Below are 25,541 nucleotides of genomic sequence, written 5' to 3' on the forward strand. Positions count from 1 at the left end.
CGGTAACATTTTACTGTTACGTGAGTGTTTTGACTCAAGGGAAGCTAAGCAACCCCTCCAGCACTCTATAGGAAGATAGTGTGTGCTGGGTCAGTACATTTAAAAAGACTAGTAAAGCCAATTTAACTTTACATGCTTTGGGAGACAGTAGTCCGTCCCAGAGAAGGTATTTAACCCTGGGGGAGTCTGAAAGACACCCCTGTGCCACTGCACTGAAGGTGCTGTGTGACACACAGAAAAAGATGATGCCACTGGAGTTGTTTTAAAACTCCATAACCAAAGAACACAAAAGTAAAACACACACAAAATGCATGGAAGAGTGGGAAAAAAGGCTCACACTCTTCCCAGGTAAAAAAATAAAATCCCAGAAATCCAGCAAAGTTGCTGGGGGTCTCAAAAGGTAAGGGAAATTAGCACATATTGAGAATTTTCCCTAACACTCGTCCCCCCCAGACTATGGGACAGGAGGATTTAATCCACTCCTGGATGAATCTCCTTACTCCAGTCGGTCAAACATCCTGGATCGACCATCAGCATTTTGGTGATGACAACCTGACCTGTGTTCAATGGTAAAATCAAACCATTGCAGGCTGATTGACCATCTCAGTAGTGTTGGGGTTTCCCCTTTCATTTGCATCAACCATCTCAAGGGTTGGTGGTTAGTCTGAATCACAAAAGTACATCCATACAAGTATGGCCTAAACTTCTTCAGTGACCACACAATAGCAAAGCACTCAAGCTCAATGGTTGCCCACCTTGTTTCTGGTTCCTTCAGCTTCCTGCTGATAAAGCAAATCGGTTGCTCCCAGCCTTTCTCATCTAGTTGACTAAGGACTGCACCTATACCTGTATTCGAAGCGTCTGTCTGCACAATGAAGGTTTTGTTATAGTCAGGAGCTCTTAGGACTGGAGCTTGACAAAGGGCTTTCGTTAGGCCTTCAAATGCTCGCGTTCACTCCTCATTCCACCTGACCTTTTTAGGGAATTTGGGAGAGGAGACCACATTCAAGGGAGAAGCTATTGTCCCATAGTTCTCTATGAATTTCCTATAGTACCCAGTGAGACCTAGAAAGGATCTAATCTGAGTTTGAGTAGTAGGGGTGGCCAAGTTTTGTACAGCTTGTACTTTGCTAGGCAATGGCCTGATTTCACCTCCTCCTACCTCATGTCCAAGGTAGACCACTTTACTCTGACCAATTTGACATTTACTAGCCTTTATGGTCAGATGGGCCTGTTCCAGAGCCTGCAAAACATATCCTAAGTGGTCAACATGTTTTTTCCAAGTAGGGCTGAACACTGCAATGTCATCCAAGTATGTCATGCAGATGTCCTCCATCCCATTCAGAACTTGTTTAACCATCCTTTCGAGTGTAGCAGGTGCATTCGTTATTCCAAAAGGCATTACCTTAAACTGGTAGAGGCCTGCTAGCATTGAGAATGCAGTTTTCTCCTTGGCATGGTCTGTCAGTGCTATTTGCCAGTAGCCTGAAGTGAGATCAAATGTGCTGAGGTACTTGGCTGAACCAAGTTTATCCACCAGTTCATCTGTCCTTGGTAAAGGGTGGGCATCAGTCTTGGTGACTGCATTAAGAGCTCTATAGGCCACACAGAATCTCAACTCCTTGGATCCTGCCTTTTTTTTTTTCATTATTCTTGGTTTAACTGTAATTTCAACAGTTTTTACAAGTTTGTTCCTTCAATATGTCTCAATAAAGAACCATCCTCACCAGTAAAATTGTAATGACTAAACTAATGCATGAATATGAACTGTGAACTGTGCCATGAACTGTCCTATGAGAAGTGTAATAATACTCTTTAGATTCAGGCTTTCCAAAAAATTACCCACTGCGATAACTGGTTTCCGATTAACCCCATCCATTAGGTGGTTCCACTAATAGTTCACATCAATTTTGCAGAACCTCGAGAACAAATGGCCTAAATGGGTCTTTCTGTGGAGTGCCAGACCAGAACAATCAAGGATCAAATGTCTTAGAGTTTCCACCATGTTTGCTTTAAGGCAGAAGCAACATGTGTTTTCCTTTGTTTTGTCTCTAATTGCCACAATTTAGTTGTTTTTTAGGACATTTAGCCTTGCTCTCAAAACGCTAGATCGAATCCTTTTGTTAGGGAATTTCAGGAGGTAATTTATAGGTTCATTCAGTTTTTCGGCCTTGATTGGATGGTGTCTGGTTAGCTCATTTCTTGCTGCTTCCTCCAAGGTTTTGCACCAGTCGAGTTCTTTGTTTCTTTGCCACTTTTGTTGGGTTGTTGTATAACTCCTCCTCAGTACTGCCTATTTCCTCCAGCAGGTTGAGGTTTTTGCAAAACCAGTTGCCTAGCATTTTGTTTGATCCCTGTTTTTGTTCTTCTCGGATCATCTTGTGCATTTTTAGGGTTGAAATTTGGATTGCGCGAAATAGCATTAGGCCATTTAGATCAACCATCCCTCTTGGAGACACCAGACTTAGTTCACTCCTAATTGATTGAACCAGAGTTGATGCAGGCAGGCGCAGAGTTTTTCTCCAGATGAATCCTTCAAGTTTTTTCCAGATTTCAGATGGGATGGCCGGCATCGCCTCTGCTCTTAGTCGATCGCTGGGACGACTTTAGACTTATAGAAGATGATAGTGCCTTTGAGCGAAAAGCGACCGTATTTTTTGTCTAGCACCGTCATCTGATTGGTCAGACTTTTGGTTTTTGTCCAAAGGGTTTCTAGCATCTGTTTTTCATGTGGGCTTCTGCTGATGGTAACACAGAGATATCTAAATGAAGAGACTGTCTCCAGTCTATCTTTCGCTAATTGTCACAAAAATGTTTTTTTCTTCTTAGTTGTTTTCACAAGAATCAGCACTTTAGTTTTTCCGGCGTTGATTTGTAGGTCATTTGCTAGCAGATATTCATGCACATTGTCCAATTTTCTTTGTAGGCCAATGGCCGTTTGGTCGATTAAGATAATGTCTGCGTAAATAAGTCTGCTTATTATTTCTTTACCCACAGATGGTGGGAAGGCTCTGACCAGATTTTCGGAATGTGGGTAGTCTCCAGTATACGCGTTATATAGGGCAGGAGCTAGAGGGCACCCTTGTTTAACTCCTCTAGTTTCCAAAGTTTGTATCTTCTTTGAGAGAAGGCCATCTCCAGTGAGTCGCACTCGCATTGAAGTGTCCGTATAAAGTTCTTTTATGGGCACCAAGATTGACTTCGGGCATTCCCAATCAACCAGTTTCGACCAGAGTTTAGATCTATTTACTCTGTCGAAAGTTTGGGAAAGATTGATAAAGGCCAAGAATAGTCTGGGTGAACCTTCCAGCACTTTGGCCTTCAAAATGCTCAAGAGGAGAATGTTTGTCGTTGTACCCAGATTTGTTGTGAAACCCGCTTGAAATGGGTCATGGCCTTTTGCGTTTGCTGCCCAAGATGTACATTTCTCTAACAGAAATGCACCGAATATTTTCCCAATACAATCCAAGAGGGCGATCAGGCGATCGTTGTTTGGATCCCCTTTATCGCCTTTCTTGAAAATAGGGATAACATTTGCTGTTCTTCATGAGTCCAGTATGGTGTTTGAGTCGGCACATGTCTTGAATATTTCGGCTATTATCTAATATCACCCAGGATCTGTGGTTTGCTTTCAGTTCTGCGCTTGTGAGTCCATCAGGACCTGGCGCTCTAGAAGCTTTCAGCCGGATGATTTTGGATTCAATGTTTGATTGGTCCTGTTCAATGTCCCATTTGTCCATGTCACGTGGGACGCTCGGGAGTGGCTGTTCCAACGAAGCGAAGAAGTTTGAGAAATGGCTGATCCAGTTTTTTCCATCCACGTTACTGAGTAAGATGTCTTGTGTAGCCCTTCCACCAGACGTTATTAATGACCAGAAAGCCTTTGGCTGCTTCCCACTGAGGGTTTTCAGCATCTGTTCTGCATCTTCTTGGTACAGTTGAAATGTATTTTTTTACCTCTAAGTTTGCCTCGTGTATGTTGAACTTTGTTGGCGCTTTTTTGGCTTTTCTTATCGATTTGCGCATTTCTGATCTTTTTTTTTTTAGGATTGGGCTTGTTAGCATGGATGTGATTTTGCACAGGTTTGTAAGCAGCTGTCGGTCATTGGTAAGGAACCAGCAAGGGGCAGTAATCAAGGTTGGACAAACCCCAATTTGCTGGGCCCTTTCTTTAGCGTACATGTATTGTTTAGTGATTTCAGTTATGTCCGATGTTTTCAGTCAAAGCCGGGTACCACTTTTATTTACATCAAATTTCGGCTGGATTTGGGGGCGTTGGAGTGGAAGGTTTGTCTTTTCAGTCTTCCATATTACCCTTAAAAGGTTGTGGTCACTATTGAGGGTCTGTATGACCCTGAAATTAGTTACCCTTGCCATTAGGGCACGTGAGAAATATATGTGGTCCAGCGTGGCCCAACTGGCACCTTGTTCCCAGGTCGGAATGTGGGTTTCTTTCGATCGCCACTGACTGTGAAGATTTTGTAGGTCTCTGGCGGCCATGATGTCATCCCACAGTTTTCCACGAGCCGTCGTGTCCGAATAGGATTTCACTCCCTTTTTTTACAATGGTTCTGGGCGAGTGGTTTGAACTTCGTAGACCTTTATCCCTGAAACCTATTGACACGTTCAAATCTCCACATATAATCAATCGTATGATCTACTGAATAGTTTTGTGTGATATCATCCAAGAGATTTTCAATTTTTGTCAAAAGGAGTTCGTAGGTTGTTCTTTGGGGTTCCAGTAGGTATTGACCACCAAATAGTTCTTCGGCAACCTATGATCTTTGGTGGATAGATAGGGGGTTCCAAGAGATCAAGTTAGCCAGTATATGCGGCTCGTTTATGAGCTTTTTTTCAGTGTGAGATTTCTACCTGTACATATGGCTGTGAGTAAACCTGCTCGCGGTCTTCATAGTGGGCCTTTAATGGCTGATGCAAAGGTGATCACACATCCGTCTAGGGAAGGTTTCTAAGTAAGCCAAGTCTCTTGGAAGCACAGAAGAACAAATGAACCCAAGTTAACATCTGAATTATTCATTAGATGTGTAAAGCCATGCGTATTCCAGGAACCCATTGTGACATACTCGCAGAGACTTGTTATGGCCTTCTTCTGGAGTTTGTTTTTAGGGCGTGACCAGATTTCTCGTTGCTAAGATCGCTTGGTGTTTGCCAGAACTTCCGTCAACCAAGCCCATGTTAGTTGATCTTTCTCTTTGGAAGTTGCCTGGAAGTTGTTTTTTATATCCATAGGGCTAGTTTTTTGGTTTCCCTGCTCAATCGTTATGGTCCAGTTTTTCTGTGGGCCCGGGGAGACGTGTTCTGTCTCAAATGAATCTTCACTAATTGATTTGGTAAGGTACTGATTTGCCATGTGTTCTTTGGTTTTGTTTGAAGGGTCCATCGTCTTCGGTCTGCCGTGGTCACTTCTCTTCTCGCCCTTGTATTTTTCTCTTGTATGTCTGCTGCTGCTTCTTTGAAGGTGAGGATTGCCCAAAATTCTTCATTTTAGGTTGTTTTTCAGTTGGTTTGGCACAGTTTCATGAGAATCCAAGGATTTGCGCCTTTTAGCAGCCGGTGATTATATACGGTTAAGGTTGGCGTTCTTTTGGTTCTTGGATAACCTAGATCTTTGTAAGGGTTTGCATAATAGTGGTGTTGTACTTGTGTGCCTCCTGTTTCTACCTGTATTTTGATGATTAACTTCTACTAGGTCATAGCCCAGTGATCCCAACTTAGATCTTGCGTCTCTTATTTGTTTTTTTATTGTGGAAAATTCAATATGTAGATATGCGCTGTCCGTCGAGTTGTCATGCGTAAACTCGACAACCTCGATATCATCTGAAGAGAGCATTTTTAAGGCTATGATGCAGTAGAGCCAAGATTGTTTTTCTGTTTAAGATGATTTGATCTCCTTCTTCCAGCATACGTTCTAAAAGGAAAGAACATGTTTTCATTGTTCTCTCAGACCTCATAAGTCGCGTTCTTCTAGCGTGTCTGTCCCTTTCTTCTGTTGGGATACGTCGAGGTTGTGGGGAAGGTGAGCTTCTCCAAGCCCTCAGGGTGTTATGGGCTCTCGTTCTTTACTTTGGGGCAGTCCGCTCACCCTGCTGAGCCCGGGGGCCTTGCCTTACATTGGATACCCCATTTGGTTGACCCCGGCTTGGTATTGTCCCCGAGGGATGCCCCCCCTTGTAGTTTTGGGGTTGGTAGAAGATTTTTTGGCAGATATCCTTTTGTCCTCTTTTTTGGCTATCGTTAGATCCTTTTTTTCCTCTAGAGTGAAAAATCTTGTCGCCTTTGTGATTGATGTAGGGGATTGTTTTTCTACTTCACCCCCTAGCGTGGCGTTATGAGAGAGTACGGCTTTTCCCTTCTTATTTGTTTTCTCTAATAATTTAATTTCTGAGTCTTCGATGGAATGTTGGGTCAAGTCTAGTACAATCTCCATTATGTCACTTTTCATCGGGGAGGGGGGTTCGCTGTAACTGTCCTTGTTTTTTTTTTTAACTCCCCCCCCCAGTCCGTGTTTGAGAATTAGTGGATCCTTTGGGAGCTGTTTTCTTGCCAAGGGTAATTTCAGATTGTTTTAGGGTGTGCGGTTTTGCTCCCGTTGCAGCCTTAGCTCTCTGTGAAGACACTGAGCTAGTTTTGGTGGTTAGGCTGTGCGGTTTAACTTGTTCTATTTGGAGCGAGGGATTGGACTCTTGGATTGTGCAGCCGTTTACTCCAAAAAGTGTTTCAGGGGACTTGGTTGTGGTGTGTGTTTTCAGAATGCGACTGACCGGATCGCTCTTTGAGATCTGTTTTTTGAAGAGTCCCCCCTCTGTCTTATCCAGGCTAGGGTTATTTTATACTGGTGGATTCGAGAATTGAGTTTGTTGAAAGACTTGAACCTGTGAGGCTTGTATTCCAAAGGTTCCTGGTGTAGTTATTGGGTTTCCATGGGGTGCCAGATTTGGCTGCGCAGAGAACGTGAATGTTTAGGGGGCTTAATTCTGTTTGGGTCTGTACTTCTTGAGAGAGTAGGCTTTTCTGCTCATTGACCTGCGCTCCGCTGTCCTTTTAAGGTTGTTTTTTTTTGTCTTTTGCTAGAATGTAGCCCTCCAGGTGGATCAATCTTGTATGCATGAATGCAACCATGGTTAGATGGTCTTTGAGCGTATCATTCAGGGATTCATACAATTTTGTGAATGGTGCGAGGGCTATTGTTAAAGTCGACATGATCGCTAGCAAGTCAGTCTTTTTGTTAGCGGTTCCGTGATCAGCTTCTCCTGAGATCTTGCAGAGTCTTTTGGGCCTTTTTGGTGAGCTTATGGCCATTGTCCAAGTTTGCGATTCCTGATTGACCATCATTTTTTGGAAAATTTTCTGGTGTGTGATTCGCCGTGATGTCAGAGTGGGCTGGGCTATTTAGCTTTGATTTCGTCGTACTCCTTCCCACATTTTGTGAAGGGTAAGTCTCGTAATCCGTTGACATGGCCTCTGTGACTTTGTTTCTTGTAGATTTAACATTAAGATATGATTTCATAACTTCTCTTTGCATCTTATCCCTGGTTTGGTCCTCGTTTGTAATTAGATGCTTGCTGGCCGACGTAGCTTTTAAGGCCAAACTGGAACCCAAACCGGACTGTGGCCTTAATTGACTCGCAACAGGTGGTGTGCCAAATTGCCATCTCTTGGAAGGAGCAGTATTGGTTTTAGGCGCACCCATAAGGTACGGGTTTTGTTTTGTTGTGGATTGTGTTAAGTTTAAGGCCGGTTTGTGGAAGTCCGTTTCTTCCAGAGTGCCTTCCAGGAGATCTGCGTCCGATATTTTCCTCCCTTCAATATCTATGATTTGATTTTTTTGGGAGGAAAATAAATTAGTGAACGCCTCTTTCGTAGTTAACGGGTTTTGAGTCAGGTTTATGTTTTTGGCCTTTGGTTTCGACTTTTCTGGTGTTACAAATGAAGGGTCCCTTTGAGTATGTTCGATGATAGTGTTGCCATCCACGACTCTATTTATTTTGGCCCACTCTTTTCCTAGGTTGTGTGCAGGTTTCAACAGGCGTTTGGATTTTGGCTATAGTCCAGCGCCCTTCGTGGATTGCGCTTCTTTTTGTTGATTTTATTTTTGTTTTTTGTGATTGTTTAAGCTTAGTGGTACTGGCACTTTGGTTTTGACCAGTTCAAGGTCTGGCAAATCAAATCCCGTCATCGTTTCATCCGGGTCTGAGACCACTGGCTCTTTCATTGAGTCAGGGTGGTCCAATGACGGTGGCTTTTCTCCTGGGCTGTTTATGGGGCTTGTTAGGTCCACTGTGATGGTGACTGTGTGGACTTTGTTAGTAATCTGATTTGGGTTTGTAGGGAGCCATCCTGGGTTAACCACCGCCCCCACCTCGGATTCCGGTGATTGCACTTCACTCAGCCCTCTCTCCGCCCCTCCTCCGATATACGTGTCATGAGGGCCATGTGTGTGGCAACCACTCCCTCCGTCAGTGGGAGCTCCTCCTCCACAGCGCCCTGTGGTGACAGAGACATGGGGGCAGTACCTTTACTGGCACGGTCTCCTGAGGGGGTCCGCCAAGGCCCCCGGACCCCATCCACCTCTCTGCCATCTCCCCATGATCGGGGGTTGACCTCATCGTTTTCCTCTGCCGGCCCCTACCCCTGTCCCCCTTCCACCTCACACGTGCCTCCCGGCGGGGAGGTGGAGGCGATGGCCCCCTGCCGCGAGAAAGCGGGAATGGAAAATGCAGGTTCACCGGCCAAATTCAGGTTAGAATCTTTTTGCACAGGTGGTATCGGGAGGGTGTTAGGATTGTGATGTAATTCGATCACGCTGGTTATGTTGTCAGTGTCCTCAGTATGGTGCAAAGGTTGTGAAGTCATTCTTAGAGACAGTTCTTTCTTTAGAAAAGAGGACTAGAGTTTTCACTCTGGGAAAGGCGAAACCTCTTTCTCTTGTAGTATAGTTGAAAGCGGTGGAGAGTTCTCCTGTTGGGCTTTGCTATCAAGCCACACCGCAGTTTTCTTTCGCCTTAGTGCTGGCTTTAGCGGGCTACGATGCTCCAAGCCACTGTCTTCACTTCTAGTGCACTGGCCACGCTGACTGCGCAGTCGATAGGGCTCCTCTCCATGGGGGGCAGTTGGCATCGTTTCCGCTTCAGGAGCCTCAAACCCCGGCCCGCGGACTGCAGCAGACTGCCAACAACTCTGCTCACAACTCTGCGGCTGCTCCGCGTTATGGGTCATTATTTGTAGCACCGCCTCCAATACTACAAACAGTGTAGAGAGACTCCAGCAGGGACTCGAGCAGGTGCAGCAGACTGCCAAAACCTCTGCTCACAACTCTGCGGCCGCTCCGCGGTATGGGTCAGTATTTGTAGCGCCGCCTCCAATACTACAAACAGTGTAGAGAGACTCCAGCAGGGACTCCCGCAGGTGCAGCAGAATGCCAACAACTCTGCTCACAACTCTGCGCCCGCTACGCAGAATGGGTCAATATTTGTAGTGCCGCCTCCAACACTACAAACAGTGTAGAGAGACTCCAGCAGGGACTCCAGCAGGTGCAGCAGACTGCCAACAACTCTGCTCACAACTCCGCGGCCGCTCCGCGGTCTGGGTCAGTATTTGTAGCGCTTCCTCCAATGCTACAAACAGTGTAGAGAGACTCCAGCATGGACTCCAGCAGGTGCAGCAGACTGCCAACAACTCTGCTCACAACTCTGCGGCCACTCCACGGGATGGGTCAGTATTTGTAGCGCCGCCTCCAATACTGCAAACAGTGTAGAGAGACTCCAGCAGGGAGTCCAGCAGGTGCAACAGACTGCCAACAACTCTGCTCACAACTCCGCGGCCACTCTGCGGTATGGGTCAGTATTTGCCTTCGGTACTAGAACAACTGGACTAGACCATGGACTGGTAGAGGGCTCTATTATCCCGCGATCAAGCATCTTGTTGACCTCCTCCTTTATGTGGGATCTTACATGATCTGACATCCTGTAACCCCTGTTTTTGGCAGGTAAACCGTCACCAGTTTGAATATCATGCTGGCCCCAAGGGGTCAAGCCTGGTGATATTGAAAACAGGGAGGCAAACTGATTTAACAGAAACTTGCACTCCTCCTGTTGTTCAGGTGTCAAGTTAGAAGAGAGATTAACTCCTTCTATTTTCTCATCTAAAGGCTGGCCTCTGATTAGGTCAGGTAGAGGTTCACTCTCCTCCTCCTCTTGGGCTGAAGCTAGAAGCAAAGCTCCCACGTCTGGTCTTGAGACATAAGCCTTTAAACGGTTGATGTGAAAGACTCTGGGAGCCTCCTTAGTATTGCTAAGTCCACCAGATAGTTGACCTCTCCAATTCTACCCAGAAACTTGAAGGGTCCTATCCACTTGTCCCGTAAGGCCCCCTGCCTTGTAGGTACCATAATCAAAACTTGCTGGTCTTGAGTAAACTCAACCATATTGGCCTTGTGGTCATGCCAATGTTTGACCAGAGCCTGACCTGCTATTAGGATGCTTCTGCTATCATGGGTGACATTCTCCTGCGGAGACCTATCACATAGTCAGTGACTCTCACTGGCTTGGGGGAAGGAACACTCTACAACCCCTCCTTAATTAGGGCCAAAGGGCCTCTAACTGGATGGCCATAAAGAAGTTCAAAGCCACTAAATCCAACTCCCTCCTGAGAGACTTCTCTATATGCAAAGAGAAGGCATGGCAGTAGAAGGTCCCACTTTCTTCTAAGGGGTTCCTCTAAAGCACTTATCATGCTCTTCATTGTACAGTTGAACCTCTCTACCAATCCATTTGTCTGAGGATGGTAGGCAGTTGGGAACTTGTAAGTTACTCCACAGTTTTTCCACATGGCCTGCATGTAGTGGGAAATAAAATTGGATCTCCTGTCAGAAATAACTTCCTTAGGAAAACCTACCCTGGTGAAAATACCAAGTAGGGCCTTAGCAACAGTCTGAGCTATAACAGTTCGCATAGGTATAGCTTCAGGATACCTAGTAGCATGGTCTACTACAACCAGGATAAACCTGTTTCCTGAAGATGTGGGAGGGTTTAAGGGACCAACAATGTCGATTCCTACCCTCCCAAAAGGAACCCCCACCACTGGGAGAGGCACCAAGGGTGCCACATTCTTGGCTCCACTCTTGCCAGAGGTTTGGCAAGTGTGACAGTTCCTACAGAATGTATCTACATCAGACCTCAATTTAGGCCAGTAGAAATATAAAGAGAGCCTTTCCTTGGTCTTCTTGAAGCTTAATTGACCAGCCAAAGGTATCTCATGGGCTAACTGTAGGAACTGGAGTCTGCTTTCAAGAGGTGCTACAAGTCTTCTGTAATCCCCTGGGATAGACTCAGTCGGCTCACTGTAGAAGAGGCCATCTTCCCAGTACAACCTATGCTTCCCTGGCTCTTGCCAGTCCAGCTGGGAAGCTGCCTGTTGGCAAAGACCTTCAAGAGTAGGACACTCTCTTTGACCTCTGCTAAAGTCTGCCCTACACGGTCCACCTTCTGCCAGTAAAGACTGCAGCTCAGGATGGTCTGCAGGATCCAGATCTCCAACAGAAGCAAGGTCCTCTTCCAGCTCTGATTCCTCAGCAGCTGATTCAACCACACAAGGTTGTTCCACACACCCAGCCTCAGCTGGTGGAGGGATCACAGGTGTGATATTGGACGGTCCTATTGGGATGTCCTTGTTGGAAGTACAGGAATGCTGGCTGTTTTTTTTCTGGAGGTTTTAGGTTGCCCCTTTTCCTCTTTCTTCTTAGAAATTGCAGTCAGTAAGTCCTGTGGACTAGGAGTTATAGTCTCCTCTATAATCTCCTCTGGAGAGCCCCTTAAGGTACTCTCTGGCGTTCCTAGTCTGCTCCTGTTTCCTTGTGCCGGGAGGCCTGGGGGTGCTTGATACAACGCCAAGAGTTTTTAAGTCATTCCCCAACAGGACTCTCCCAGGTACTTCACTCTGCACACTTACAGGTATATTGACAGTCATTTCATTACACTGGGTGAGAGCTGGTAACTGTGGAAGCATTTGGACAGGACCTCCAGCAAGCTTAGTTAAGATTTTGGGTGCCTTAGCAACATCCTCCACCTTGGAAAAAGATTAATCAACTACAGTTATGCTGGCCCCAGTGTCTCTAATGGCAGGGGTCTCCTGACCATTCACAAGAACACTCTTTATAATATTCTTTAGTATTATCTGGGATAGGGTTATATACATCTAAATTGTCTTGTTCCCACAGACCCAGGGATACTAAAGAAACACTGGCTGAGACTTTCATGGGTTCTTCAGCCAGTAAGTGAATGTTTCGACTTGCCATTGGTACTTCATCCACTGGGGAGAAGGCTAAGGAGACAGTGTGGACCCCTGAAGGTTTACCCTTACATCTGGGATCCCCTTTCACATGGTCAGTTGACCCACAAGCATAACATTTACCAAATGTTTTTATGAATGGGGGTTTGTTCTGACCTCCTTCAGGTTTGTCCCCAGAAGATACACTAGCCTGATTCGGTTTTCCCTGTGGCTTACCCTTGTTATGTTTGTGGCCCTCTTTTGGATTGGAGGTATTTGAATTCTCTTTGGTATCTTACTTGTGCTGCTTCCCCTCATCCTTCTTCTGAGTTATCGCAGATTCCTTGTGAGTAGCCCTGTTGGCAACCCACAAGTCAGCAGCCCCTGCTAACTTCTTGGGATCAATTTCCTTAGAGTCAGCCAAGTGCTGTCTCAGCTCAGGAGAGCAGGCATCATAAATAGATTCCAACATAAACAAATTCCTCATACCTTCATAAGCGTTCACTCTGTAACTCTTATCCCATCCATCTAGGTTTTTCAAACATTCAGTCACCCAGGTAGCCCAAGGGGTGCCATCATGCTTTTTGAGGGTCCTAAACCTCTTAAGATACTGAGAAGGGGTCGTCCCAAATCTAGCTATCAAAGCTAGCTACACAGTTTCATACTCCTTTCTGTCCATATCCCCCAACTCCATTACCACATCAGTTGCAACAGGGGGTAGCCTAGAAAAAAGCCAAGGAATCAACTGATTCCCTGTAACGTCTTGAATCCCATGGTTATATTCAAAAGCAGCCAACCATTCCAAAATATCAAGCTTAACCTCATACATACTTACTGCATCTTTGAGCATGTGGGGCCTCTTAGGACTGGAAGAGCTAGAGGACTCTGGGAGAGACCAGTTTCAAGAGACAACTTTTTCATTTCAAGGGCATGATTCAATTCCATTTCTCTGAGCCTAAGCTCTTGATGCTTTGTTTCAGTTTGAGCTTGGATTCTTTTAAATGCTAACTCCAGTCTCATCTTTTCAAGTGAGACAAATTCAGGACATAGGTTTGGACCGGATGGGGTCCCTGCGGTCAAAGGTTGAGGTCTATGAGCAGGTAGAGGTAAAACAGGGCCTACATTCTGAGACTCTTCTGCCTTACCTAACTCATCCACAATATTAGAGCTGGGCTCTGACATATTATCATCCTCATCAACATTTTCCACATTTGCTACAGGTGTGGGGGTTTCAGACCCCCTCCTCAGACTTTGGTATTCTAACAACGTTTCTATCAATTCAACCTTTTTGCCTTTGGCAGTGAGATTCCTAGCTTTACACATAACTCTCAATTGATCAACAGTTAAAGTCTCTAGGGTCTCCTGTCTGTAGCTTTCCATATCAGTCATGATAAAACAATTGCTTTACTAGTGTTGCTTACCTTTGTGAAGATTATTTGAACAAAAGCAAAAGTAGCACTCTAAATGTAACAAGTCTACTTTATCCTCACTGCTGTACACCAGTGTTAGGCAGAATCACATGCAGTACCCTTTGGGAACACTACAGGCAATTAGGACTACAAGTGTAAGCACAATTTCACCTTTGGTACAAGCCTGTACTACACACTAAAGTGGTAGCGATGGCTGAGCAGCCAGACTTATCTCAAGAGTTTAAGTGAGCAGTAGAACAAGTTACACAAAGGACCAACCAATACAGTGATTCAAGTAAACAATTACTCAAGGTTTCTTGGTAAAAGAATATACATTTATTTACTCAGTCAGTTAGAAAACATTACACTAGCATAAGCAGCTCAATATCACACACTAATACACCACAAAAATCCAACCGGTAAGTATTTGAACAAGTTTAGCTCCAAAAAGAAATGGGAGCAAAATGACACTTCAGATAATTAATAAAGGAGGGAAAAGACAAGGTTATAAGAATAGACAGCCCAAATACATTCATAGGCAGAGCAAAGGGTTTCAGTTAAATACAACCAGCAATTCTTCTCAACAGGCCTGGGCCAAAGTCAATGGTTCAGAGTCTTTTGTATAGGATAGCACAGTTCTGATATAACAGTTAAGTCTTTGCCACGGATTGTTAAAGGATTTGGCTAGGTGAAAAGTTTGACGAATCTTTATGGAAGGACAAGCCTTCGTAGTTGAGGAAAGTTTCACACACTTTCTCGATGGCTGAAAATATTTCCGGACCGCGTTTGCACAGTACCTTGTCAATGAAGAAAGCTGTAGCTGAGGTAGTTGTTCCTGGCAATTCAAACAGATCTCGCTGTTCCTGAGCTTCAGTCGCGGGGACAAGAAGGAGGATGTTGGGAGGTGCCTGCACTGCCCAGGGAAGAGGCCAAAAGCTGTAGCAACACGTCGGTTTAAGGTGTGAGTGCCTTAAAGTCCACGAGCTGGTTTCCTTCCCTCTGGCTATCCGGTTTTCAACAGCACTCTGATGAAAATTCGACCAGAATAGGACAGTTTCCAGGTGGCTTACGAGTTTGTTGTTCCCACCAAACTCAAGGGAAGAAGTAAACCTTGAAGGGCTTCTCTGTCGTCGGAGTTTCAGGCAATTCAGACCTGCAGCAGGGCTTCACCGGTCATCCAGAAGTTGCAGCAGTCCTCTTCCTTCGGTTCTTTCATTCCAGTGGTCGACTCTGCTTTCCAAGTTCCAGAGACCTGCTTTTAAACAGTTTTCCCCCATTCATTCCAGCCTGGCTGTCAGTCACACAGCAGGGTGGCTGTCCTTGCCGGACAGCCAGCTAGCCAATCCCGCCAGAGTGCATTCAGGTCTCCTAGGAGACTAAGCACAGGGAGTTTCGGGCACCTCCATCACATCCTGTCCTCCCCAGACACCCTGGTGCCAGAGGAGGGCTTCAGCACTGAAGCGCCCCAAAGGCCAATGAGCAAAGGGACCAAACCTGGTTTGTCGCACAACAGTCAAACACAAGAAGGACTTTTCCTAAAAGAAATGGGGAAAAAAGATGACCAGAGTCTGTTTTTACAGATACGTCTTGGGCACCATATTGAAAAACATGGCTGACCCGAATTTTAGCTACCGTTGTTAGCGGTTGCGAAAAATCACGGTAGTTGATCCAAACCACTGCCACCAGCCATTTAAAATAGGAAAAGGTAGCATTTTACTGTTACATTAGTGTTTTGACTCAGGGGAAGCTAAGCAACCCCTCCAGCACTCTATAGGAAGATAGTGTGTGCTGGGTCAGTACATTTAAAAAGACTAGTAAAGCCAATTTAACTTGACATGCTCTGGGAGACAATAGTCTGTCCCAGAGAAGGTATTTAACCCTGGGGGAGTCTGAAAGACACCCCTGTGCCACTGCACTGAAGGTGCTGTCTGACACACAGAAAAAGATGATGCCACTGTAGTTGTTTTAAAACTCCATAGCCAAAGGACCCAAAAGTAAAACACACACAAAATACATGGAAGAGTGGGAAAAAAGGCTCACACTCTTCCCAGGTAAAAAAATAAAATCTCAGAAATCCAGCAACGTTGCTGGGGGTCTCAAAAGGTAAGGGAAATTAGCACATATTGAGAATTTTCCCTAACACCGCACCCGCTGCAAGGGGCGGGAGTACCTTTATCAAATAGTTGTGGTCCATCTGCACCCATGGTACATAATGCCGCCTCCCAGCGCCCTTATGTATAAGGGGCATCTGCATTTTCATCCTACCGCCATCAGTCCTTTTTGCACTTCCCCGCTTCCTTGACACTGCCATTTGGCCAATCCTGCTCCTTAACCTGCCCTCCCACAAGCACTCCACCTGAGGAGTTTGTTCAGGCGCTTGCCCGAATTCCTCATCCTCATCATCCTTGAACTCATCAAACGTACTCCACACATCTTCCGCTCCCTTCACCTTCTTTCTCTATATGCACTTACTTTATGGCTGTGCTATCTATCTTGAATAGGAAGTATCTTGCTCTCCACCCCTCTGATCCTTGCTCTATTGGCTTATCAGTTTTCATTTCGCTTTGCGGGGCTCGCAGCCTAGTCAACTCTGTTCTTGCTGCTGCCAGTGCCACTTCTAAATCTCTTTTATTGAAATTGGCATGTGCTGGGACTTCCGGTGGGGACTTGTATGGGGGGTGGTGGCCCTGTTGCTGCTGTTGATACATAAGTCAGGTTAGTATAACCCACTGTAGGGCTGTCTATTAATGGGTATATCCCTCTCACTATGCTGCCGCCCGTCCTCCCTCACTGGGCAGTTGCCCTTGCTGTCTCTTTGCCGTTCACCCCCTCACAATCTTCTGTGTCTTCAAACATCTTCTAAAGATCTAGTATTTATTTCCTTTTCCACAATTGTTTTCCCTTAAATTTAGCTGTCAGGAAAATGAAGATTTGTTCCAAAATACTCTTATGATGGGAGCCCTGCTCTGGCCACGAGTAGCGCATCACCCCTCCTCTTGTCTTCATCATCCATTGCTCAGGATATTTCTCAATTCCGTCATGATATACACTCTATGGATGTTTCTCCTCCCATTATAAGGGTTCTTGTGACTCACTGCTTCTACGCCTTTCTATCGAGCTGTGCACGCTGCAACTGCCAATAAGTCAAATCAATCCTTCATCCCCTTCTTCCAGTCAAAAATCAAAAAAACCTTTCCCCATCCCCTTTTTCTCCCCACACTCCCACTCACACGCTCAAAACATACCGCTAATTACACAGTGCCCCTCCTCGGGCCTTTACCCTACAAAATAAAAACACGAACAAAGCAAGCTAAAATAAGAACAACTACTACTTCCGTTCCCACCAATTATGAGGGGCTCCTATTTCTTTCCTTTTATCCTCTGTTACACAATGCCTGTGGTACCACCTTCTCCTGCCACTCAGGGAGGCTCCCTACCATTCCATGTTCCTTTCCTTAATATTCTCCTTAAAAAGTTAATAATACCAAAAAAATAAACAAACCACATGCATGCCACACCCACAATTTCAATATCTGAGCATTCACACCCTCCACAGTCTCCCATACACCTGTCCCCTACTTGTTATCACTTGCAATTTCATACTCATGTGCACGTGTTCACCCAAACTCCTCTGTCAGAGGGTTCCGACAACAGCATCCTGCACTCTCCTCGGAGCCGCGCCCCACTCTAAAGAGCAGACAGGAATTCTGCAAAGATGGCTCCTGCAAACCGCTCAGGGATACGCGCTCTTCAGGACTGGTCACAGTAGGTGGGCATGGTCCCTCCAGAACTGCGGCCTGGACACCTCTGCGGGCATGGGGGAGGGGTGCTGCGATCACATTGGGGTCACCAAAGGAAGGCACACCCCTAAACACTCAGACCAGAAAAAATACAACCAGCTAGGGAAAAAGGCCCAAGAAACTCTTGCAAGGATAACAACTTTTATTTTTACAAGTAGGTGAGCCAGCAAAGAATGCTGCTGCCGAGAATGTTCTGAGGAAAAAAGGTGCAAGCAGAGACTTAAAAGGATACACAGGGTCATTAATATACAGTAAAAACCTGCACGGCTGGTTTGTGGGACCCTATACATGGTCGGCCTACTCCATAAGGGATGCCAGGCCATTGGCCCCAGCCCAGTCCGTCCGTCCGTCTTCCATCATGCTGGGTCTGCTGGGCTCATCATCTCCAGGGAACAAAGATTGAAGAGACAATTAGCTACATTTGAAAACTAGTGCTACTTTATCATTGCACAGTGCACCAGGCAGGCTCGAAGACGAGCACAGGGAGAGTTTCTAGGTCACGCTAATCCACACACACACATTTATTTCATCCCGGTCACGTCTATCGGCTTCCAAGGCTTCCACCCTCACTTTTGAACTATAATGTATCCCTCCTTGTACCTCGCATTACAAATCAAGCTTTGTGGAATAATACTGGGACACTCATATTCTTAGATCTTTCATGGTTGATTGGTTTATGGTCGGTGGTCTGGGGTCGACTAGTATCTTGGAATTCAGGGGTCTTAAGACTGTGGCATGGGCAGGGGCCATAACTCGTGGCTGGCTCGGTGGGGGTCGGAGGCCTGATTCAGCCTGTTTGTGATAACACGTACACCAAGGCGCTCAGCACTGTCGCGTGGCATTGCAGGGAACATTCTTTCTTAGAGCAACATATTGGCAACACTTTTAGAACAAAGGGGGGTTGCTGTGAAGGTTAGCAGCAGCGTGGGCCTCTCTCATCAGCACTTCGGCCTATTCAGATTCCCTCTTCATGCTTGCGGCCTGTATTTAGCACACTGAATACTACTTGGCAAAGAAGGCCCTATACTTTGATCATGGCTACTAAAGGGCGACTACTTATATGCACGCTCTATGTCAAAATCACATGTAATATTATGATCAAGTGGGGACCCTTGAACGCCTCCCTACCCCCTGGTATATCATAGGTCTTCCAATGGGACTCGCCTCACCCTGTAGCTCCTAGCGGGGTGGGATGGGTGTGTTCACTTCCCAACAATAGTGACAGTGTCCATGGATTCCACACATATGTATAATTAGACCATGTACTTGAACAGTCAGGCTTTGACATCGTAATGGAAGATGAGGAGGGATGTGGGCCAATGCATTTTTGCGGGAGGGGATAGAGTTCTAGAACTTTGGGGCATCTCTAGAGAATGAATGACTATGTTTTTTCAACTTCTTTAAGTTGGAAATTGCCAATGAAAGCTCCTGTACATCTGCAAGTCACATATTTGGGAGAGTTCAGACTGATGGATTTTCAGGTGATTTAGGCTAATTTGAAAATTTGCCAAGCTTAATTTGATAGTTGTGATCAAATCAGCAGTATTGCTTTCATCAGAAATTACAATTTCTTGGAAACCTGCAAGGAGGACATTTCTATACTCCAGTTGTGATATAACAGAGGCGAACCGCTGACTGCAGTGCTAATTCTAGACTAAACTCTGTTATCTTCCCCAGCACACATGAAATGGAACACATTTATCATAGTTCTGACATTATGTCACGCTGTAGCACATTGTCCAGGATAATACCAAGAGACAATACAGTGTTGACTCTGGTGGAAGGATTTTTGGGTTATTTGTGAGGTGGTATTCAGGAATGTGTGGGAAATCTGGAGGAGCAGGAAGTGGAAATACATCATTGTGGCTCTTCTGGGTTAAACTTGAGGCATTGTTCAGACATCCAAAGGTAGACTGTCACATGCAGGAAGTCTTGAACTGTAATGATCTATAGGTAAAGCTGGGTGCCAACAGTGTGTTACTGCCTTGTTCGGTTCATGTCTCTGGTTAGTTCAGACATTCCCTCCATGCATATGTTGAACATTATCAGAGAGAGAAGTGGGCTATGTGGAAATGTACACGCCAAACCTCTGTTTTGTGAGTGAATCATTAGACCCAGTGAGTATCCAATTCATAATCATTGCGAGTAGTCCTGGAGGAGGTGTGTAGACAATTTAAAAAGGGTACCATCAGTGGCAAGGCAGAATTTCATGATATGAAAATACATCATCTGGTTTACCATATTTAATGATTCTGATAGGTCGAGGAGGATGAAAAGCAGGACTCTCTGTTCATCATACACTACTTTGTAGTGACAGTTTCAAGGTTGTATTCCTTCCTGAAAACTAATTGCTGATCCCTGGGCAGGTTATTCCCAGAGATGTGTGTGAGTTCAGCTACTTTGCTTCAAAGCTTGTAAACCCTCTGTTTAGCTAGGACAGGGAGGCCAGTGAAAAAGAGGAAAGTGTTTGTATCAGAAGCATTTGCTGAAATATCATATACAAATACGTTGACTTGACCCACCTTTTGAATGCTTGAGAATTCCCCATGAGATACGGAGGAGGTCACAAAATGGATCCAGCCAGGGCCAATACTACAGAACACCTCTTGTCCATGTGTATCAGGTATTAGCTGTTTGTGAAAGGTGGAAGTGTTGAACGAGGAAAGTGATTTTTAAAAATATTACAACGCAAAGTAGGCAGTTATTCCAGTTTGTCACATATTCGAACTTGTACTAAGAGAACATGTTAGGAGTAGGGAAAGTGAAAATGTACATTGCAATATTGTAAATATTTACAAGAAAGGATTGAAAAATTAAAGGCATTTTGACATTTAGCTGAAAGGAAATTTGAGGCAAGTCCTAGGGCCACTAAGAGTCTACTGCGCCTGTATTTTATTAAACCTTAGGGAAGAAATTCCTCCTCTGCACTGATAGCACCCGAAAACAAAGTTGTGGATTATTTTTCTGTTTTTTTTCTTTTCCCGGTCAACAGTGCAAGCATGTCCATGATGTCAGCTATAATGTTCTGATATAAGGAGGTAATGGTCCAGCATTTATCTCCTCATTGATTTATAGACCAGTCAGGCTAGTTACAATAGAGATAACAACAAAATATAAAACAAAAATAGAGTGGTGGTTTGTGAAAGGAGAAATATTAATGGAGGTTCCAGCGAAGAAGAGCTTCTACCAGTACAAGCATTTGAACAGCCGATACGTGTGGCTCTGTAAATGTTGAAGGTTAGATATTTTTGCAAAGCCCCTGTAGGACAAAACAGCTTGTACTCTACATTTACAAAGGCAGACTGGGGTTAAGGGAATGGAGACGCCGGTTTTCTTTTTTCTGAAATGTAATTACTATTTGTCACATGTTTCACAGTATCTCATCTCGCGACAAATATCGATATTAGCTGGTGTACCCCTAACGTTTTGTATTTGTGGCAAAAATGGACAGATGTGAAGAAAAAAGTGCAAAAACATCTTATGAAGCCTTACCCTCTCCAGGCACTCAGAGGGATAGGGTCATTGGAGCTTCATTTGATCTTCACTGGAGCTTCATTGGAGCTTAACTGGCATTATAGCAATGTTTTCAGCTCAAAAGGATATTTCCTACACAGGTTCTAGTCCATCTCACAGCTACTCCAGCCATGTGAACACCCTCTCTTTGCTCAACAGCTTCAGACATTATATCCCTACCTTTCCTGATACCATAGCCCTGTCTGCCTAGGATCCTGCTGCAGCACGACTGATCTGGAGGAATTCCACTCCTGCCCCCCAGCGTCCTGTGAACCACAACCTGGGACAAGCACTGCTGAGCAGGTAAGCTCCATTGTGCTGCATAATGAAAAAAACGAAAAAATGCAATCCACATCAAAAATTGAAGCTGCATTAATGCCTAGGCCCCTGGGGCTAATGAATGCATGCTGTGATCATTCGTCGATGAGCAGCGCCAATGCCAGCCCTGTTGGGCCCACTGATGCCAGATTTGCCCCATCATCCCTCTAAAATATGGCCACTGCCGTGGTGGTGCCTGCTCCTTCCTCTGGAGGCCTGCTTTGTGGCCCTCCTCTGCCCAGATGCGATTGGATGACCAGCTATGATTTCATTGGTCATCCCAGGAACCGGCAGGTGAAGCTGACTCCACACAAAGGCCTCACACCAAGGCATGTGAGCCCTGTCTGCCCCTGTTTGCTAGTGCATTCTGCCAGCGTCCCCTGTGCCTTGCCGAGTCTGATCCTGCCTGCTAACAATGCCGCCTACCGGACCCGTCATCTCCATCATCAAGGTAATGGTGGATCCTCTGCTACACCTATTATGTCTTGCTTTTGCACTCCCAATGTCGGTTTCAAGGTCCCCAGCCTGCGGCTGCCCACCTCCTTCCTCCTCCCACTACGCTGCTTATCTGCTACCTGCTCTTCTGCCCTTGTCTCGGCACCACACGCTGCCTTTCAAGCTGCGCTTACAGACCACCCCTCACCACTCCACTACCTCTCCACTGCACGCACCCACAGCGTCTGCTCCACTAACACCACAAAGGGGCTGCAGCCTGCTTCTCCTATGACTACTCCAACTGCCCCTCACACCACTATATCACAGGAGAATCATGCTGCGCCTGGCTCCAAAACAGGGGAGCTCCTTCATACTTCCAGCCTTCAAACTACCCACACACTCCTTGTTTTCACACTCCTGCCAACCAGGTAGCCAATACCCAGCAGCCACCCACTCTGCTCCTTCCGCATCGCATCACCAACATGCTACCCAAACCCACACTCTCCCTCCCCATTACTGCCATGTCATTCTCCCACCGTCATTCTCCCACCGCTGGCACCCTAGCACAAATAAAGCCCCAAAACAGAGCAGTGCCACTCATGATTACCCATCATGAAGCTCCACTTGTCCAGACCTCCCTGCACTGCCCCACTACACCCATTGCCTCCACACCATACAAGCTCAGAGCCTCTAACCCCCACGCCACTTTCACCTGCTCACCCTGCTTAGGCCTAACTAGAGTCCAGCCACTATGAACATGCACTCCCATCTCTACTGGCCTACCTTGTTATGGTCCATACCGCAATAAGCGCCAGGGCGCTCGCATTAGCCGACCACAGCCTCACAATGCAGAGCACCCTCCAGCGCATACACCTCCCACCCCCCAGGTTTCTACACCCGCTGCCCCCACCCAACCCTACACCTAACACCTTCTCTTGTGCCCTCATAAATGCATGCTCACGCCTAAAACATACATGATTTATTACTAGAAAAATACCTCTGCATGCTTGCCATCAGCAAAACCTGGCTGCACGATGATGCCGGCTTTAAGCTATTGCTAGCCATCCCCTCTGGGTACACCATCCTGAGATCTGACAGACTAGCCTAACCTGGTGGAGGGAGTTGCCATCATCTCCAAAACCAACATACCCATCAGAGCCTCCCCCATCTAGCCTCTGTCAAGGCTACGAACTTCTGCTCATGAAACTGGAACCCAGCCCCCAAATCACCATCAGCATCCTCCTCCTCTTCTGCCAGACTAGCTACTCTCAGTCCCCTGACACAGACATCCCCCTTCTTCTCACTTTACTTATCAAACATAACATCAAATTCTTACTTATCGGAGACTTCAACCTCAGCTTTAATGACAACACCAGAGTCCTCTTCCCCTCTCTACAAGAGATGAGCTTTACGCAATCAGTCAACTCCCCCATGCACGTCAAAGCCCGGACACTTGGCTGGATCATGCACCTAAACCTACCCATCAAGGTCACCACAATTGACCCTGTCCCCTGGACAGACCACTCCCTAATCCTATTCCTCCACTCATTCGAGTTCCCTAGCCCTCGCAATGACACCATTCGTCTCCCCATAACCTCCAGACACACTCGCAAACTCATAGCAGAGCTACTCAAACCCATCATCTCCTCCCAGCTCGCCACACTACCTGAAAGTAATTACCCCAATACTATTCTTGCCTCTTACAACAATGCACTACTTCACACTCTCAACCTTCATGTACCTCTTAAGACTGCACTCTAGAAGAAATAATCCATCCACAATTGGTTTACAGAAGAATTAGTCACCCTACGCAAACATAAATGGGCCCAGGAGCACCTCTGGAGGAAGAGCCCTTCCACCGCGCACAAGGAAACCTTACTCTCCCTGGCTAAAACATACAATGTTGCCATTATAACCACAGAATCATGCATGTAAAACACTAGAATCAGGGAGGCCAGTTCAAAATTCCAAGGAGATTTTAAAAATCCTTAAAGAACTCAAATCCACAGCTTCCCCTGCTGTTAGCTTCCCCAAGGATAAAACTTGGTGTACGAATGTCCCAGCAGCACTGAATACCAGAACTTCCAAGCAGAGAAAACAGTATGTTTCTTAAAGCTAGTATGTTTCTTTGATGTTCTATTTCTCTTTCCCTTCTTGTCTCTTTTTTTTCTTCTTTCTCTTCCATCTCTGGGAATTGTATTGTGTTGCAGTATTTTATTTTATTACTATGGAAATGGGATTGTATACGTGTTATAATGTAAAAGTACTTTGTGTACTCTAAACATTGTAATAAAAGTATTTAAAAATAACACGTCCAAGCTGCAAAATGTAACTATCCTCAAGAAAACGCTGCTCTGTGCCAAATCTGCCTCTCCTACACCCCTGAAGAACTCCCTGTCAAATCACCCTTTCCACTTCACCCAAGTCTCCCCCTTTGATGTTCACTCTATCATTCAACACCTTAAACCCTCAAACTGCAAGGGCGACCTCTGCCCTTCCCACATCATAAACATGTGGGTTGAGCCCCACAGGGCTGATCGTTTCTTACTTCATTAATGCTTTTTTTGACACTAGTTCTGTTTGCATAGCAATCAAGGAAGCCTGGATCACTCCCTTACTCAAGAAACCCCCTCTTGATCCCACCCTCCCCACCAACTACCGCCCGATCACCAGAGTTCCCTACCTCCTCAAATTTCTTCACAGCACTGCTTAAACCCAACTCCAAGCTAATTTGGAAAAACACTGCCTTCTTGGCTTTCGCCAATCTGGCTTCAACAAAGCACAGAGGCTGCCCTCCTGGACCTCAAGATCCAGCTCGACGCTATGTGCGACACTGCAGAATTCGCCATCCTCCTCCTCCTTGACCTCTCAGCGGCCTTGGATCTTGTGGACCATGACATTCTGTGCCAGCACCTCACCACTGACTTCAATTTCTCCAGTCAAGCCGCCAGCTAGATCAAATCCTTTCTTAGTGAGCGCTGTTCTAGGGTTTTCATCGGCTCTGAAGCTGCCGACCCCATTCCTGTGCCCTACGGTGTTCCACATGGATCCTGTATCTCGCCCACTCTGTACAATATGCAGGGTCGGACTGGGTCAAGAAATAGGCCCGGGCACCCAAAAAAAGTGGCCCACGCCTCGCCTCAAAAAAGTGGCAGTGGCCCACCCCTCGCCTAAAATAAAGTGCCCCTCAAACCATCATCCGTGAATCCCATCAATTCACGACTTTACAGAAAATGCTACTTATGGAGGGTTCATGTGTCTGTTGCATGTTATGTTTTGTGTAAACCCTTGAGAAAGTGATAGCATTCCTTTTGATCTTTTTTTTAAAAAACAACATTATCACATAGCTAAATACTTATTTTGCAGAACCAGACTGAAGGCCTACTCGTTGCCACCACTAAGTTAACGAGGAGGTGCATCTGCACAGACAGGAACTTATTGGAGCTCTGCACTCGGGGAAGAGGAAAGTGAAACTTCAGAAAAAGTAGGATTTGAGAAAACATCCCCTGCTGATTATCAACTTCAAATCATATCACTTTACAAATATACAAGTCGGAAATGCTTTGCATTTCGTACATGCAGGAATGTTTGAATTGAGACGTTGAGAACTCTCGCCTCATGGTCTGCTTTGCTGGAATACGACACGTCCAAGTTGTCAGCGGATCTCCTGACTTTCTCGGATACACTCAGAACTGACCCGCTGCCCTTTGCCAGAGCTCTCAATTTCCCCCTGGCAATGAGGGAGAAGTCCGTTCAGTCTTGTTTTTTTCCCCTTTGGAAT

This window comes from Ambystoma mexicanum, chromosome 1q, assembly GCF_040938575.1.
Source record: "Ambystoma mexicanum isolate Mex_15411 chromosome 1q, UKY_AmexF1_1, whole genome shotgun sequence".
NCBI lineage: Eukaryota > Metazoa > Chordata > Amphibia > Caudata > Ambystomatidae > Ambystoma > Ambystoma mexicanum.